Source organism: Papaver somniferum, chromosome 9 (genome assembly GCF_003573695.1).
Source record: "Papaver somniferum cultivar HN1 chromosome 9, ASM357369v1, whole genome shotgun sequence".
In the NCBI taxonomy this organism is placed as follows: domain Eukaryota; kingdom Viridiplantae; phylum Streptophyta; class Magnoliopsida; order Ranunculales; family Papaveraceae; genus Papaver; species Papaver somniferum.
The window spans coordinates 174,455,086-174,468,536 of record NC_039366.1 but is presented as its reverse complement, the minus strand read 5'-3'; positions in this window follow the sequence as shown (position 1 = coordinate 174,468,536).

The window sequence follows — 13,451 nt, the reverse complement described above, 5'->3', positions numbered from 1 at the left end:
TCACACTAGCTCTCTGTCGCATCCCCTCTCTTCAAATATCACAAAACTAGGTGAAGCAAGAGAAAAGAAATGAAGAGATATTCTTCATTCAAAATTCGATTTTCTTAATATAAACATTTAAACTCTATCTTAAGTTTTACTATTTAATATTCAATAGAATACTAAGGGATATCTTCCTACTATACATAGGTCCACTAATCTAGAGGTATGGTTAACATAAGTCAACGGTCGCAGTTAAGGTCAAGTTAACGGTTCCGGTCAACGGTGAACGTTTTCGGTTCCAACTTCTGCATGCAATATCTTCTTCATTCGGTGTCCGATCGACGTGTTCTAATAGTCCATTTCACATAAATTTTCGATATCTATCTAGTAATACTAATTTTGTATCTAAATTATTGTTAGATTAATTCTTATTAATAACGTTCTTGTTAAACTAATCGATTCATTAGCGGCTAATTCGTCACTTGACTGGTCTAATAGCGTTGACGAGCTTGAGGGTCCTTTTGTTCTCCCCACCTTATTCATTTTCGTCCTATAAAATCGAACCATCCTTCTAGTCTTCAAAACTCCACACCTTATAGAGATAAACTATCTCTCGGGAAAGTACTGCTCATACTTACAAATGTGCAAAAACCAACTCATCTCAAATGAGTTCGAAGAAAAAAAAATGCATCACAAACCTATATGGTTTTCTACAACTAAAATATAAAATTTGTATCTCTAGGTTCAACTAACTTATTCTAAATTCTAACAAGTATGGAGTCTAAATTATTTACACTAACTTTCTATTTCAATGATTAATGGTTTTAAATGTATGTAAAGCTACTCAATAAGTTTCAAAATGAATTTGGGATATGTCAAAAATCAAAATTACTAGCTTCACTCTTTCTCAGTATTGAACTGACTAAAAGCTTATAACTTTAAACTAATTATTCAATAATTTCTATCAACTTCTAAACCACAATGTAATTGGTTTAACCTACAATTTTTACTTCATAACATATACACACAAGAAGCAAACGAGTCAATCAATCAAACTAATCATATAAATTTTTAGTGATTAAAATTTATCTCACAGCCCAACCCATTTCTAAACTTATCTAGTTTACTAGCTGATACTAATTATCATCTGTTGTTGCCCATGTAAGATCTAATAGTGAGCTTTGATACCAACTTGTGACACCCGAATTACTAAACCTGCTTAGCTAAAGGATTACAACCTAATTGAAGCATCAAGTTTAGATTATCGATTTTCAGAATCATATTTACAAAATGCAGATCAAATAAATCCCAAACCCTCTGATACATTTTAAATGAAAATCTCTCAAGCGGTATGTATACATTAATGTGTTATTTTACAGAAAAATAGAGAATACATATACATGAAAGATACGTAACGTTCTAAATCTGCTAAAGCTTTCAAACTACGGAAACATATATCCTCAAGCGATCCATCACTTTTGATAACTGAAAAACACTGAAGTGGGAACGAGCGACAACATCATCCCGAAAGGGGTTCCCAGTGGAAACGTATAACTCTCAAGTAATCACTAACATGCTTCACAGTTCTAGAATAAAATTAATTGAAAGAAATAGTAATGAATATATATATTCAATAATTTATGCAAAAAGAAGCAAGTGTCACTCTAACCTCGCCAAAATCATTGGAGAAGACGACGCGAGAGCAACCCTAATCAATAATAATAACATCGTCCACACAGAGTGCCCATACAAACCATGATTCAGAATATTACCATCAAGATCAGAAAGTTAAACAAACAAGTATAACATGCACACGAGTGATTTTCCAAAAATAAAATAGTATATATAATAATCAAACGAATGACTTACCGCCCTACTAATACTATTGCCGACGGATGACTTATCGCCCTACTATCTTAATAAACAATAATATTCAAACGGATGACTTATCGACCTACTAAATGAAATAGTTATAATAATATTCATATGGATGACTTACCGCTCTATTGATACTATTGCCGACGAATGACTTACCGCCATACTTAACTTAGCTAGGAGCTGTGGGGAAACACAGACACTATTCGCAGGGAAATCTAACAATGCGTATCACACACAATACATCGTACATACAGATTCAACATATACATCATACTCAAAGATACATGAGTAGTACATCAAAATACTCGAAATGCACACAGATAGTAAAGTCTCATCATGCTCGCAGATAAAGAAATCTCAATGATTACAAGAAGATTACAGAGTTCCCACCTGTTTTGATGACAAGCCACGCCTAACTTGAAATCCACAATCAACGGGTTCATCTTTTTAATCGATCATTGTTAATATAGACTAACTTTGTGTAAAGGATTGGTTAGAACCCAAACTCCATCATCACCATGATTATCAATATCACCAACACCATTAACTATCTTCAATCACCTCCATCACCATCTACTTAAGCATCTCCATAATATTTCCTCTCTAGTTACTACTACTAACTCTCAATATTCCCTACCTCTCTAGCTTCTTGATTTCACTTCTCATCTCACAAGCTTTCTAACCCATCCCTCACTATTCTAACTCTTACGGAATTTCTCAACTAAACCATCACTCTTTTTTACTCTTACCTATTTTTTTTCTCTACCTATATTTATCCCTTCCGATCTTTTTCTAACTCACACTAGCTCTCTGTCACATCCGCTCTCTTCTAATATCACAAAAACATTTAAACTCTATCTTAAGTTTTACTATTTAATATTCAACAGAATACTAAGGGATATCTTCCTATTATACAGAGGTCCACTAATCTAGAGGTATGGTCAACAGAAGTCAACGGTCACAGTTAAGGTCAAGTTAACGGTTCCGGTCAATGGTGAACGTTTTCGGTTCCGACCTCTGCGTGCAATATCTTCTTCATTCGGTGTCCTATCGACGCGTTTTAATAGTCCGTTTCACATAAATTTTCGATATCTATCTAGTAATATTAATTTCGTATCTAAATTATTGTTAGATTAATTCTTATTAATAACGTTCTTGTTAAAATAATCGAGTCATTAACGTCTAATTCGTCACTTGACTGGTCTAATAGCGGTGAGTTTGAGGGTCCTTACAATTCCTAGAAAGATCCAAAGCCAAAAGAAGTACTCACAAGCATATATGCGTACCGAGGGAGGGATGAGTATCACCGGAAGCCGATGCACGATTATTTTCTTCCCGATCTTGTGTTCTCTGATCAAGATTCCAACACCGATTTTGTGCCCCGGCACTTGGTGATAAAGATTACTTCTGAGCTTTATCAGATAGAACCTCGATTTAATTATCAGCTTGATGTATTGAATATTAGAGGTCACAATCCTAAACAAAAGCTTAACCATAAGGATTCAAGATTATGGTAAACATGTGGATTCGAATGATAAGTACAACAACTTCGTACAAGTATCCTTCATTGTTTTGCAAAGTAATAATTACTCATTCTGGTCCAACATATTTACGAAAACCAGCAGAGTGGAGATATTAGAGAAATATTAAAGCGAAACGAGGATAGAGATTCCCAGGAATGCTAGGTAATCTTGATTGTATGCATTTGGTATGGCTAGGATGCCCTACTTATTAGACCGGTAAATATATGGGCGTTACCCAAAACCAACTGTTATTCTTGAAGTTGTTGCTTCTTATGATTGTTAGATATGATACGTTTTTTTTTGTATTATGGGTTTACACAATGACGTTATTGTTTTGCACAAATCGCCTCGATCTAAATTATACAATTTGTCCCCAAGTCCATTTCGCAATCAACGACTATCAATACACTCATGGGTATTATCTTGCAGATGAGATTTATCCAAAATGTTCAACCTTAGTTCAATGTTACCATCATCCCCTTGACAACAAACTGGGTCGTTCATACTGGTATTTTCACAGTAGACAAATGGATTTTAGGAACGATGTGGAACAGGCTTTTGGAATACTGAAGCGGAATTTACTTTCGTTTGTGGTCCATATCGTGGTTTAAGTGCTCGTAAAATGCACAAGACTATGTTAACTTATGTAAATCTGCATATATAACATGGTAATTCAGGAAATTCGTCGTACTAAGGATTTCACTAATCATGATGATGTAGATTTGAGGCCTGAGATTCAACCAGAATGAGGGATACCTGCAACGAATTATGCGCAAATGGCTATTACCTTCAGAACCAGAATATGTATAACAGGTTTAGAGAAGATCTGGAAGTGAATCTTTGGGAAGAGTATGGAAGATCTGATGGGCGTGATTTTTGAATTTTATTTAGTTACTAGTTTTTAGTTTGTTATCCAATATTAATTATTATAAAACTATTCAATTGTCGCTTGTTGGTTTTTATTGATTGTTAATCTATTTGTAGTTTGTTACTAAATATTACCTTTTGTAAAAATATTTGATCGGGTGACACACACTTGAGCTAGTTTTTTCCACTAGCTTTTAACAAATCACCTATATGCACTACTCATCCCCATTTAAAAATCACACCTTATACACTAACCTTCTACAAAAATATCCTACTTTCACTCCATAATCTCCAGAAAATGGCCAATCATAACTTTACTCTATAAGAAGGTTTATGTATTTCTAGAAACTATGTAATATACTACCCGAAAAAAGGTGAAGAAGGGCGCGAAAATAGTTTAGTCAATCAGAGTTATTGGGATAAAGTTCATGAAACCTTCTGCAATGACGCATGTAACCCTCATGTGACATCATTGCTCGGTTGAACCAACCAAGAGTTGGTATATCAAGTTTGGTTGTCATATTTTTAACTCCAAAACTCGAATCTTCTTGATTAGATTACTAGAGTCAACTTCGTTAGGTAAGACTAGGAACAATAAAAATATTGAGACTTTGTAACACCCCGTATTTTTGGCATGGCGCATGCTCAGAGATGCGCATGACCTGAGATGAAGCTTCATCTCAAGTTTACATTGCGTGTTAAGAGGCATACTTGCCAAATCGCGCCAAAATGGCGCATTGTTAGGCATATTATCCAGGTGCCAGTATTGCGCCAAGTATGGCGCATTTCCTCGGTTATATTGTCCAAGGACCAATATTATACCATCACGGCGCATTGCGTGGGTTACATTGGCCTGGAGCCAATAACGCGCTACTATGCACAACACGCAAGCTATGCTGGCCAAAAGCTAATGTCGCACCAAATGGTGCATTAGGCCAGTTGGGAGGATGGCCTTGAGCAATATAGCGCTAACGTAACGCTTTACGCGGGTCAATCGCTTATGGAAAATATCGTACCACAATGGTGCATCAGGACAGAGCAGGGTGGACGAGATAATGTACAACCATCATGGCCATAAATATTGGAATTGGCCTAGGGGACAAAACGAGAACACAACAATGATGGACAGTTATTCAGAATTACATGGCAACGACCATGAATAGTGAAGCAAGCACATCAAAGTAGTCCCCGAGTTTAAGTTGTAAAAATGTCCTTAAGACATACATAGGGAGGGGTAGGTGGTTGAAGGTGTATATGCGGACTATGCACAACATAAGCTTCATAGCTTAGCTGGAAGAGCATAAATGGTTCTTAGGCCTCATTTAGCCTTGACAATAGGGAATATGATGCGATCACTATGCCATGTTGCGAACTAAGTAATGCATTTCCTTGATGCATTTTTTTACGGATGGCCTATACGGACTAGGCTATTATTTCTTGGCCACGACCTTGCAATAAGAGTTGACTTAAATTGTTTGTCCCTTCGAGGATGAACAACGGTCAGTTCTTGATCCCTTCAGAATAGGGAAGGGTACGTAGGCATCCCAAATGAGCTGTAGCGTTGCCAGTCCAGCACATTGTCGCCCATATCATCTAATTGTGAGATGAGTGTGATATATTGGCTTCTCATATCGTCTGACTCGGTAGTACTATGCAAGAGATGATTGTGGACATACTTGATGAGTCAAGTTGCATTCCATTCTGGAATGCTCATACTTCCTATCGAGTCGTTCAACATAGGCATGAACCAACGACGCATTGGACATCGCTAGGAAAGTAAGCAATATTTTTATGCAAGTTAGCAGAGCTTGCATAAGTCTAAGGAAAGCACGACATGAGTCTCATTGATGCACCCTTCGCACGACCAAGATCACTGCATACTTTCAGCAATGTCTAAGCTAAGTATGGAAGTTGGAAATAGGCTTATTGTGGCATATGTGCAAGTACCAGGCATGTACTATGCCTAAAAATTAACGAAATCCAGTGATACATTAACAAAGCATCGACATTAGCCTCTATGGCTTTAAACCCTTTGTAGATAAGGATAAGTTGGAACGGAGTGGAAGTTAAGTTTTACGGAAACATGCTTGCAAGCGCAAATGAACGTGCATTTGCCTGGTGCAGAGAGAAATTTTAAAAACCGATTTATAGCATCAGAGTAGCGCACCAGGGAGTTATGGCCTGCACGCCCTGACATGTTAAGTGTAATTTTCCGGTCTGTCACAGACTCGCTCGTGTTACTCCGGAGAACATGAAGACGTATCGGCATCAACAAACACATCATCATTTCATTCGAGGTTACTAACGAAACTTTACTTGTTCCATTTCTATATACATTTCTTTCAAGTCATTTACATTGAAAAAATAATATACGAAGTATATTTATGAATCTTTAATATTGGTGACTTGATACTTTCATTATGATCAAAATGTCAATGAAGAATATACTAGTTCCTTTACACAACTTTGGTATATTGGATTACGAAGTATAATTGAGATATTTGGACTTCATGGGTCCGACATAACACTAGTTGATAACTTGTTGTTAGTTAGTATTGAAAAAGCGGGGGTCTAACAACCACACCCAATATTTCAAAAATCAATAAAGATTAATACTGCAAAATCATCTTCCAAATAAACTTTAGAATTTAAATAAATAAATCTAAAAACATTGCAAGATGAAAAACGTTGGCAATAGCTATGTGTACTCACAATAATTGTTATTCCAAACCCTAGTTATCCTTTTTAAAACACAAGAATAAATTTTCATAAGAAGTTTCCTAGACTTATCAAAACAACAAGAGATAAGGAATTTAATCATCATCTTCATCATCAGAAACCATCCAAGAGGCTTGAACAATATCCATATCTTCCTTAATTTCGGGAAACTTAGTAGAAATCGCACGTAATTGTTCTTGCACACATTTTACCTTGGAATTGATCTTACGCACACCCTTGTGAATTTGATTAAGAAGACTCAAGGTGGTAGGATCACAAGAACCGTTAAGGGAATCACATCTTTGTATTTTGCAAGCATTCTCCTTTATATGTTTGAAAGTACAAGGACGAACAAGTTTGGGAGTTCCAATAGAGTTGCCAATAGGAGCAATAGAATATGCTCGACAAATTTGCTTAATTAAGCAAGGAAAGCCTAACTTCTTGTTGGATGACGTCATTGAGAGCATTTGAAGAATGATGAATCCACAAATATCAAGACTTCGAGAACCCAATTCAAGGAAATAGACTAACTCCGCAAACTCATGACTCCACCGAGAGTTCTCAATTGTGGAGGGACAAAGATTAGATATACCACGTTTTCCGAAAGACATCAAAGAAAGACTAAGATAATTAGTAGGAATCCTTCAACCCAATCAACATTATTGCCACAAAGAACATTAGAAATGGTTTCATAGGATGGTCTTTCTTCCCTTGGTCTAGGAAGGCGAAAATTACCTAAGGGGATTTTGGTAATACCTGAAATCAATTGTCTATTAACAAGAATCCTTTCTCTATTTATCATGGTCTTGAATTCCATGTCATCGAGATCAACATCATGGATGTTAGCATAGAAGATTCTTGTGAGAGTGTCAAATCCTTCACCAAGACCATTGAAAAAGTTTCCAAGATTAAATTTTTCAAAACAAATCAAATCTTCTTTATGACCACTAACCATATCCAATTTCTTTTCTATAATGAAACCACTAGAAGAAATTCTTTCAAAAATCTTACTACTAGAATCATTGACAAATCTAATTCTAATAGAATCTTGATTTTTAGGTATAATCATGCTAGAAGAGGATGAATCCAAGTTTTTTGAAACCTTCTTTGAAACCTTGAAATTCCCCATGAGATCTGAAAATGAGAGAACAAGAAGAAGGAAAAACTTACTTGATATACTTCTCAAAGATTAATAAAACCCTTTACCTCCCTTGGATCTCCAAAGATATTTGAATTGAGATGACACATGAACCCTAGAAAGGTTCACGTACGCAGACAAGAGAAGGAAGAAGAAGGGTACGCGTACCACAACTCGTATTTCCCTATTAATGGGCTTGGACCCGTTCATGAACCACGACCCATAAAAGGAAGGTGGGATTTTTTACAACGTTCAACCATCAAGGTTCGCACACTGTGAAATTAACAAATTGCATTAAAAGGATAGTACTAGAAATACATCACTTTGTTTAACCTCACATGGACAAAAAATTCTGTCGAACGAGTTTTTTATTTTTTTTTTATTTTTTTTATTTTTTTTAAGTTAAAAACAAACTAACCCATAATCCAAGGACACAAAACAAATCAGACAGTTACTTGCCCCACTTCAAGTTATATACAAATGGGGTGATGCCAATCTTGTTACCAAGAGGCAAGATGAGCAGAGGAACCCTCATGCACCTTCTCCGGTCGATATTTGTGAAATATACCAGAAGTATAATCATAGTAATGATGAAACTCAAGGTTATTTGAAAATTTTGACTCATTTTTCTTATGATTAAAGGAAGGATTTTTCCAATGGCTGGAACTTGCAACATAACCTGTAAAAATCTTTTTATCGATTTTGACTGGGACGTTGCCAAAACTCGAATGAGTCTCACGAATGACAGCAGCACATTCCATTTCCTTAATCAAGATAAGTCGTTCCAGAGAATTAAAAACGTTTTCAAAAGCCATAAATAGATCTTTGTCAATTGATCCATCTCGATAGTATTCCTCAAAAATATTAATAAGAAGTCTAGTGAGGTTCCATATCTTTGATATTTTATTCGCACGTTTCCTGCAACGAACCTTTTTAAAGGAATCTTTAATTTCTCTTATAGATTGTTTTCCATCATCTAGGATTTATGACGTCTTAGATGATAAGAGATTATCTTGAGAGACCAGCAGTCTAGAGAAGGATAACCTCTGAACAATCTTTGGAGATTTCTGGTGTGCGTCACAGATGCCCAGAACAAATTTCCCATAGGGACAGTCTTTAGGAACAATCAAAACACAAACTTATTAGGTTTATCGTGTTTGTCTGCTCTAATACCAATTGAAAAGCGGGGGTCTAACAACCACACCCAATATTTCGTTTAGACAATCTGTATGGACAAACTCCAATATAATTTCCAAGAGAATCAACTAGACAGTCAGACTCAATCAATGGAAATATATCCAAGAGTTATATCTCCATTTCTCAATGTAATCAACAAATCAAACAGATAGAATCCGTGAGCCTGATTATTATGAGAAACAACTTGAACGGTACCAAATATCAATGTTCAAGTGTCAATCAATTAATATCAACAACCAAAGGTTGGATTATCTAATTGGTTGAACTGCGCACAACCTGTGATATTTCAATTATATCGAAAATATAATGGGGAAAAGAAATAACACAGACACCAGAAATTTTGTTAATGAGGAAACCGCAAATGCAGAAAACCCCCGAGACCTAGTCCAAATTTGAACACCACACTGTATTAAGCCGCTACAGATATTATCCTACTACAAGTTAACTTTGGACTGGAATGTAGTTGAATAGATAAATCTGTCTCCCACAGAAATACCTGTGAGTTTTGTTCCGTCTTTTGAAAAATCAAGGTGAACATGAACCAATTGATACACCGGACTTATATTCCCGAAGAACAGACTAGTAATATCAATCATCTCACAATAATCTTAATCGTATGGTAGCGAAACAAGATATTATGGAATTACAAACAATGAGATGAATATGTTTGTGACTAATTTTTATCTTGCCTATCGGAGATTAAATCTCGAGCAAATCTTAGAGAAAATAATACTCAATACGATAAAATACAGCAAGATCAGAACACGCAACTACAGAGAAAATAGTTGGGTCTGGCTTCACAATCCCAATGAAGTCTTTAAGTCGTTAACCTATAATGGTTTTAGGGAAAACCTAGGTTAAAGGAGAATCGACTCTAGTCGCAACTAGTATCACACAGGAGGTGTGGGTATTAGGTTTCCCAGTTGCTAAAGTTCTCCTTTATATAGTCTTCAAATGAGGGTTTGCAATCAATGTTACCTTAGTAACAAAGCATTCAATATTCACCGTTAGATGAAAACCTGATTAGACTCAAGCTAATATCTTTCAACCGTTAGATCGAACTTAGCTTGTTACACACAAATGAAAAGTGACTTTATTTAGATAAGGGTAACCGCACCTAAAGGTGTACAACTTGTTGGCTCAACAATAGTTAACCGAAGTTAGCCATATGAACACTTTTATATCAACCTTGTTCATCTTAACACAACTAGTTCAAATGATTCAAATGAAACTAGTTATAGAGTTGTTCAATTGTTTATATTCTTATAGAAGTATACCAGACACAATTGAAGCAAAATCGATTTTGGTTCACTCGAATCAATTCATGAACATTATAGCCACGGTTTGCAAAAGATTGCATCTTATTTTATAAATGTATTAGTTCATGAAAAAACCGATTTTAGAAGATAACCTACTCAAGTATGCAAACGGGTACGCATACCTAAGTAGCCGGACTTGGTCTGGGTTCGCCAGTATACGAACGGGTACGCATACTGTCGTACACCACCAAACTCTGTTTAATTATCGGACTTGAACTTATGCTGGTACGCATACGAGTATGTATAATAAGTTCCCAGACTTCAACTATCAAACCAGTACGCATACGCGTATGCATACTCTGGTTCCCGGACTTGGAATAACTTGCAACAGTTAGCATACAAGTACGCATACTGTGCTATATCCAATCATGGTTAATTATTTTAAACTCCCATTTCAATCATTGAAACATTCTTAGAAGACGACAATAGATGTCTCACACAAACTATTAGCTTCAAAGCAATTTTTAAGTGATCTATAGATCAATACGAAACAATTCGAGTCTACATCAAATGATTGTCTCACACAAATCATGTAAGATGTTACTAGGCGATTTTCACATGATCATCTTTTGATTTTCGTCAAGAATATAAGATGAACTTGTTTAAAGCGAAAGTTTACCAATACATATTTCGAGAAATATGTAAGCGAGTTAAACTCAGCTCGAAATATCAAATGTGTATAATCGAAGTCTATATAGCTAGACGACTTTTGTCTCAAATAGGAGATAGAGTAGATATACTTTTGAGCGATAGATGAGTTCAAGTCTCCACATACCTTTTGTTTATGAAGTTCCACAAGCTCCCCTTAGTATTTCTTCGTCTTCAATCTATGAACGACGTGGATTCTAAAGCTCAACTATACATTCTATCCTAATCCGAGACTTAGTTATAAGTAGACTAGAAATCAAGACTTACAGTTTTGGCAACCAAACTTGACAAACAAGCTTGAGATAGCAACGCTTGCGAGTTCGACCGAGCAGTGGTCTAACAACTGTGTTGAAATTTCAGGTTGATTCCGTACCTCGAAGACTATGTTTAATTACATGAGTTTAAGGAAGTAGATATACAAAACTTTCTTCGTAATTGAAATAATCAAAAGATTTATTCTGCGAATGATCCGTTAAACAAGGAACTCTACTAGAACTGATCCCCAATGATCACTACTAGGGCCGATCTCAAGGACTACTAGGACCGATCTCATGGATCTAATATAAATGTTATCAGTTTATCTATTACTTTAGAGGTTTTCATAGATACCGAAATGTGTTTGATTAATATGAAAAGTTCATAAGATGTCGATATAATATTTTGAACGTATGTTAAACTCTTATTAGTTAATGCTCAAGTATTTTCCTTGATACTCAAGGTCGGATCCCGAACCGAAATATTCTAAAAATCATTTTGATATTCGGAATTTATATGTTTTCCTGTGAATATATTAGTAAAGTATATGTTGTATGCTAGCTAATATTAGTTGTCATTAATGAGAGATTTCGGTGTATGAGTTGGATTACAGTTGGAATATTAACAAAACCGAAAATAAACATGTATTGCACATCTTTAGTATCTTCAGATTTGGTAATTCTTTGTTTTCCAAACTTCCCTGGTCATTTTAAATAGTGAAGTTTCTAAATCTTACAAACTTATCCGTTGGATACACTTAACTAATTGTTTGTGTGTTATACCTACTGAAGTATTCTTGTAATGCTCGTTCGAGAGGAGAGTATCCTAATTAGGTGAAATCTCTTATGTGTGCTTAATTTAAAGCCTTTTATGGGATCAAAGAAGCACTAGTAGTACCGTTGGCGGGAAACTAGAATGGTATTGTTATTTTAGTCTTCAATTATTAATTTGATTGACTAAAGGTGAAGTTAAACCTTGATAGATCTAATTTGTTTATTTTGTGATCATTCTCTTAAGGTATAAGGTCACTCGAACTAGTTCAAGGATAAACGATTTCAGATATGAATCTTTTGATTCAAGGTCTGAAGATATGACTTTTGATCATCCACTGTTAACGGACTCCATTATGTGTGTGTTCAATCATTAGTTGAGTCAAGTTGTGTGCGAAGGTACTTTGAATATTGAAGACTAGAAGATTTTTTTTTGGTATTCTGATCTTTGTGATAACTTCGTGCACACTAGATTGACTGAGAACCGACAATCTGGTTTATCTTGTATATACTTTTATAGCTTGTTTATAGCTCGACAATCTATCCTTATGTTTTTCTTTGAGATCTATTTTTATAGTTTATAAACTAAGATTAACTATTTCGTTAATCTCGATCATCTAACCGGACAAAGAATTTTATATTGATTAAACGGAAGAACCTTTATACTCAGCTATATATTTGATTAAATTGTTGATATGGGAGACTGATAGAGCAGTATTGAAACAAATTAGTTCTTTACAATTTTAGAATACGATCCAAAGGAGTTGAGTGATTGAAGGCTTCACAACAAGTGAAGCAACTTAAGATGGTGGAATCTATCTTATGGTTCACGTGTGTAGACCAGATTGGTTGTAGGCTGGGGGATACCGAAGGAACTGGGAAACTTGGAGTTAGTTTACTTGGTATCAACTTTACAAGTTGTAGTAGTATTTGTATAGCGGCTTAATTCCGAGAGTATTCAAAACTGGACTAGGTCCCCGGGTTTTTTTGCCTTGCAGTTTTCATTGTTAATGAAATTTTATGTGTCGTGTGATTTACTTTAGTTCCCCGTTATATTGTTTTTTCTTTATAATTAAAGTAAATACACTTGTACATTAATCCAGCAGTTGGTTTGATCCCATAGTTTGGTTTGGATTCCAACTTACTTTATATACCA